Source organism: Pinus tabuliformis, chromosome Q (genome assembly GCF_031772625.1).
Source record: "Pinus tabuliformis cultivar Carrire ecotype Pingquan chromosome Q, CPIR1, whole genome shotgun sequence".
Lineage (NCBI taxonomy): Eukaryota > Viridiplantae > Streptophyta > Pinopsida > Pinales > Pinaceae > Pinus > Pinus tabuliformis.
Window position 1 is genome coordinate 905720961 of NC_142296.1, and position 7234 is coordinate 905728194.

Here is a 7234-nt window from a genome sequence, read left to right on the forward strand (position 1 = left end):
AGAGATCCCATCTCCTTGATGTCTTTGTGGAGAATGGATATAGTAGGCGCCTGGGTCAGAAGGCTTTCTGTAAAGCCTCTAAAAATATGTTAATTAGGAAAGAGCCTAAAGAGCGCCGTCTAGGTGTCCATCTTCCCTATGTCCAAGGAACCACATACAAGATTGCTCGGATCCTTAAGAGGTATGAGATTCCCTCAACCTTTAGGCCCCTCAACACCATTCGCAATTCCCTCCGATCGGTGAAAGATCTCATTAACCCCAAGGACATGAAGGGCGTCTACTTGATCCCTTGTTCTTGTGGGACCCCCTATATTGGGGAAACGGGGCGCTCCATCCATCAGAGGATCAGCGAACATGTAGCCGACCTAAGACATAGGAGATCCAAGTCTTCAGCCGTGAAAAGACCAAGCATCAGGTGTGTATAGAGGAGGCCAAGGTTGTCGCCAAAGTTGCTCATTTCCATCATCGTAAATTTAGGGAAGCTATTGAGATTAAAAGAAGGCCAAACAATCTCAATAGGGATGACGGATGGAAGATCAATAGATGTTGGATCCCCGCCCTTTCATCTTAGTCTTTCTCTTCCTCCCTCCCCCCTCTCTTTTTTCTTCTTCTTTGCTGTCGTTGGTGCTTATCCTTCTTGTTTTCTGGCTTTTTCAGACTCTTCTCCTTCTTTTCTGATGCTCTTTCTATTTACTTCTTCCTGATAGTTTTTATTATTATTATTATTATTATTTTATGATTATGATCGCAACTATTATATAAATATGATCGTAAATATTATTATTATTATTAATTTTTTTTTTTAATATATATCTTATTATTATTATTATTTTATATATTATTATTATTATTATTATTATTTTTAATTTATTTATTTATTTTTATTTTTATTTATTTATTTATTTATTTTTATTTAATATATATATATATATATATATATATATTTATTTATTATTTATATATATATATATATATATTTATTTATTTTTTATTATTATTATTTATTTATTTATTTGTTTTTATTTATTATTTATTTATTTTTTATTTATTTATTTTTTATTTTTTTATTAAAAACTCTTATGTTTTCTCATCATTATTTTCTCCTTTCATTTAATTATTTATTTATTTTTAGAGAGTTAATTTTTTCATTTCTTATTATAAGGTCCTTTGTGACTAATTTTCCATGTGAATTCTAATTAGCTTGTAATTTTAATAATACTCCTAGACAAACACCCATTTCAATTTTTTATATATATTTTATATTACTTCTATGCATTCTTATATTAGAAGGTCCTTTATATAACTAATTTTCCATTTAAATTCTAATCAACTTATACTTTTTAACTAATTTTCTAACTAACCTAGCATCCTTTTGACTTTACTTTATTTTATTCAGATATTATAAGTGCTTTATGTAACTAATTTTCCATTTAATTATTAATTAACTTATAATACTTTTTTACTTTATATATTTGTATTTAGGCACTTAATTCATGTATTATAAGGTCTTTTATTTAACTAAATTTCCTTTTAAATACTATTTAACTAATTATTATTATTATTATTAAAGAACTAAATACCCATTATATTTATATATATATATATATATATATATATATATATATGGGATTGGCCCTAAATATTACTAATTAAATTAATAAAATAATTTTGACCCTGGTCCTAGAGGCAAACTAGCCGTTGGATGCTCTCCTCAAACTATTTAACTTGCTAAGCTGGATCTGTTTCTTCAACTTGTCCTGACGATGAACCACACTAGTTGGTTCGAAACGCGTCGAAAAATGTCTCTCTTTATGTGATTTATGCAGAAGTCCAACTTATAAATATTATGGATCACAGAAGCCACAATTCAACAAATAAAAAAATAAAATAAATAATAATAATAATAATAATAATAATTAATTAATTAATTAATAAAAAACAAAAATAAAAATAAAATAAAATAAAATAAATAAAACAAAACAAAATAAAATAAAATAAATAAATAAAAAATAAGGAGAAAAAAATAAATAAGTAAATAAATAAATAAAAAGAATAAGAATAAGAATTTATTAAATAAATAAAATAAAATAAAATGAAAATGAAAATAAATAAATAATTATATAATGAAATAAATATTAATATTAATAAGCCAAATGTTTTAATTAAGAAATACATAAATAGAACCTACTCTCCTGTAAATGAAATTTAACAAAATCACATTAAAAAAAAAATTGGTTAACATACAAAGTCAAAACTAATCCTTAAAATTATATATATTCTAATAAAACAACTAACATATAGCTAAGGATCTAAAACAAGTAATAATAATTATTATTATTATTATTATAGTATATATACACACATATATATAGAGACACAAACATTAATAAAATAAGAATATATCTAAATAAATAAATATTAATAATAAATAATAAATAAATAAATACATATCTAAATAAATAAATAAAATTATTATTAATTAAATTAATTATGTGTAAGCCGACTACAGAATAAGACATCAAAAATATTTCTCAATAACTATTAATAAGCTCTGTAATTCGCTCTCTCTTCTCAAATATAAATCTCATTGCCCTGATGATGGACTCACTAAGCTAGTCCGAAACGTTGGTTTCAAAACTGCTCACAGGTTTTTCCACAAAATTATAAAAAATTCGAGCAACCTGTATGGACTCTCTCTTTAACACCATTAAGTCCCACTATGGAAGGGACATAATGAACAATGCTCTAGATTTTGAGAAGATGAGAATTTCCAGAGCCAGAAGTATTTCAAATCTCATATTTCTAAAACAATGTAGGGATGAAAACCTCATTCCAAATTTCGCCAAATGTAACCATCCCCTTAAACGTGGTCGGAACATTTCAGTCTTCAATAATCTCAGCAAAACCATCATCAAACATGAAATCAAATTTACCAGAGTCCAGCTAATTAAAATTTCTGAAAAACTTCTAACCTTGCATCTCAAGCTAGCATCTGCTCTTCGCTTTGATCTCTGGCAAAACTTAGAAGCGTTTACCTTCGCCAAAGCTAAAAGGATTTTTTATTACAACTTAGCAAAGAAATCTAAAAAACTTAAAAACCTAAGAAGTGCGGACTTCGACATTAAGTCTACAACGCTAACGCAGAAATCAAGCCATGAATATGACTACACTTACCATCACAACGCTTGCAATCAATTTGAAGCCACCACAACGCAGTGGGATAATTTGAAAACGCAGTTCACAACTAGTTTCGTGCAACCCGAAGATCTGACAGCGCAGTTGGTATTTGATATTGCAGGAGATGGCAGCAACTACACGACCATCACACGAGGCGATCGCTCCAGCATAAGGAAAATCACGCAGAATTACAGCATTGAAAACACAGTCACTCATTTAAACAACCAAACAGAGCAAGGGAAAATTAAAAGTGTTGAAGATCACACGCAGAAAGGAGACATTGTCCAACTCCGTGCTCCCATCAAACAGCACGCTCGCAATACGCATATTATTAACACACAGTTAGACGATTCTCCCACCTTCACTACGCAGGCTAAAATTGCTGAAGATAATACGCAAAAAGGAGAAACTGATGTCCAACACAGTGCTCCCATCAGACAACACGCTCTCAGCAATTCTCAAGTTATTGATATACAGTTAGACGGTGATAATTCTCTTGTTCAAAAACGTAGCAACTTTTCGTTACAGGAAAAATCCAGCAACAACAAATTAATTAAAAACTCAACAGTCATCAACCTCTCAAATCTGGCTTTGGATGACAACTTGAAAGCGCTGTTAGAAAAAGGTCTTAATTTTGCTTTATCTCCAGCAAAAATACCTGTGAATGATATCATAAGTAACATTGAGGTCATCATTAGAAACACAGATCAAAATGTTGCTGAAGAAATAAGACAGGACGTCGCCAGAATTCTCAGAAATGCCAGACCCCCTCCCAGCAACATTTCCAAAGAAGAATCCATAGCTTTAAAAAACATCAAGAAGAACAAGGATATCATGATTTTAAAAGCGGACAAAGGAAATGCCACTGTTATTATGAATAGGACAGATTATGATAAGAAGATGGAAGAACACCTTAACAAAAGTGGCTGCTATAGAACTCTCAACAAGGACCCTAGCAACAAAATCCTCCGCCTACTTAGTAACAAAATCAAAAACTCCTCTCTAGATCCTACCATTAAGAACAGGTTAATTCCCAATAGTGCCATCATCCCTAAAATCTATGGTGTACCCAAAATCCATAAATCTGGAATTCCTCTAAGACCCATTGTGAACACCATAGGATCACCCACTTACTGGTTAGCAAAATACCTTGCAAACAAGCTTAGACCTTTATCAGGTAACACTCCCTCTTACATCAAAGATTCCGCTTCTTTCATAGAATGGATTAAAAACCTAGAAATTAGTGACAATGATCTCCTAGTTAGCTTTGACGTAGTGTCTCTCTACACTATGATTCCAGTAGATCAAGCCATAGAAGTCTTGAAGAATATTACAAACCATGAAATGGTGGAACTAGTAAGCATTTGCCTTAAATCTTCATACTTCAATTTCAAAGGAAAAATCTATGAGCAAACTCATGGAGTTGCCATGGGTTCTCCTTTATCTCCGCTGATTGCCAATTTATACATGGAACATTTTGAACAAATGGCCCTTAAATCTTTCCCCTTTACCCCAGACGAATGGAAAAGATATGTAGATGATATTTTCGCTAAATGGAGACATGGCTTAGATAAATTTAATGAATCCTTATCCCACTTAAACAGTCTCTCAGAACACATTAAATTCACAATTGAGATTGAAAAAGACAACCAGCTCCCCTTCCTAGATGTCCTCCTTACAAAGAAAAATGGCAAACTAAGTCACCAGGTCTTCAAGAAACAAACTCACACTAACAAATATCTTTGCTCAAACTCCCACCACCATCCAAAGCAAAAAGTCGATGTTATCAAAACCCTAACTACTAGAGCTTCAAGAATCTCTGACCCTGAACATTTAGAAGAAGAACTTAACCATCTCTACAAGGTCTTTATAAACAATGGCTATCAGAAAAATGTTATCCAAAAAATAATTAAAGAAGCCACAACCAATACCCAAAAAAGAAAAACTCCAGAAAACCCTAGAATATCCTTACCTTATATTAAAGGAACCACAGACAAAATCGCCAGAATTCTCACCAAGCATAACATTATGGTTACCTTCACACCCCCTAACACCATCAAAAACATGCTAGATTCTGCCAAGGATCTAATTGACCCAAAAAACCACAAAGGAGTATACTCGATTCCTTGCTCATGTGGCAAAATATATATAGGTGAAACAGGAATATCATTTGGCATTAGGCTAAAAGAACATATCAATGATATCTCAAGAAATAGGTCAGAAAAATCAGGTCTAGCTGAGCATGCATGTTCTTCCTCACACTATACTTGCATGGAACAAGCGAAATTAATTCACAAAGAAGACCATTATTTAAAAAGAAGGGTGAAAGAAGTAATTGAAATCGAAAAATCCTCCAATAACATGAATAGAGACGATGGTCTAAAGTTAAGTAATACCTGGAAACCCCTATTAAATAAAATAAAATAATAGCAATAAAAAAATAAAAATAAAAAAAAATAATAATAAATAATAAATAAAATAATAATAATAATAATAATAAATTAATTAATTAATAAATTAATAAAAAACAAAAATAAAAATAAAAATAAAAATAAAAAATAATAAAAAAAAAAAACAAATCAAAATAAAATAAAATAAATAAAAAAAAATAAGGAGAAAAAAATAAATAAATAAATAAAAATAAAAAGAATAAGAATTTATTAAAAAATAAATAAATAAAATAAAATGAAAATGAAAATGAAAATAAATAAATAATTATATAATGAAATAAATATTAATATTAATAAGCCAAATGTTTTAATTAAGAAATACATAAATAGAACCTAATCTCTTAAATAAAATGTGTTATATTAAAAAAAAAAAAAAAAAAAAAAAATTGATTAACATACAAAGTCAAAACTAATCCTTAAAATTATATATATTCTAATAAAACAACTAACATATAGCTAAGGATCTAAAACAAGTAATAATAATAATTATTATTATTATAATAATAGTATATATAGAGACACAGGTATGTAAATAAATAAACATTAATAAAATAAGAATATATCTAAATAAATAAATATTAATAATAAATAATAAATAAATAAATACATATCTAAATAAATAAATAAAATTATTATTAATTAAATTAATTATGTGTAAGCCGACTACAGAATAAGACATCAAAAATATTTCTCAATAACTATTAATAAGCTCTGTAATTCGCTCTCTCTTCTCAAATATAAATCTCATTGCCCTGATGATGGACTCACTAAGCTAGTCCGAAACGTTGGTTTCAAAACTGCTCACAGGTTTTTCCACAAAATTATAAAAAATTCGAGCAACCTGTATGGACTCTCTCTTTAACACCATTAAGTCCCACTATGGAAGGGACATAATGAACAATGCTCTAGATTTTGAGAAGATGAGAATTTCCAGAGCCAGAAGTATTTCAAATCTCATATTTCTAAAACAATGTAGGGATGAAAACCTCATTCCAAATTTCGCCAAATGTAACCATCCCCTTAAACGTGGTCGGAACATTTCAGTCTTCAATAATCTCAGCAAAACCATCATCAAACATGAAATCAAATTTACCAGAGTCCAGCTAATTAAAATTTCTGAAAAACTTCTAACCTTGCATCTCAAGCTAGCATCTGCTCTTCGCTTTGATCTCTGGCAAAACTTAGAAGCGTTTACCTTCGCCAAAGCTGAAAGGATTTTTTATTACAACTTAGCAAAGAAATCTAAAAAACTTAAAAACCTAAGAAGTGCAGACTTCAACATTAAGTCTACAACTCTAACGCAAAAATCAAGCCATGAATATGACTACACTTACCATCACAACGCCTGCAATCAATTTGAAGCCACCACAACGCAGTTGGATAATTTGAAAACGCAGTTCACAACTAGTTTCGTGCAACCCGAAGATCTGACAGCGCAGTTGGTATTTGATATTGCAGGAGATGGCAGCAACTACACGACCATCACACGAGGCGATCGCTCCAGCATAAGGAAAATCACGCAGAATTACAGCGTTGAAAACACAGTCACTCATTTAAACAACCAAACAGAGCAAGGGAAAATTAAAAGTGCTGAAGATCACACGCAG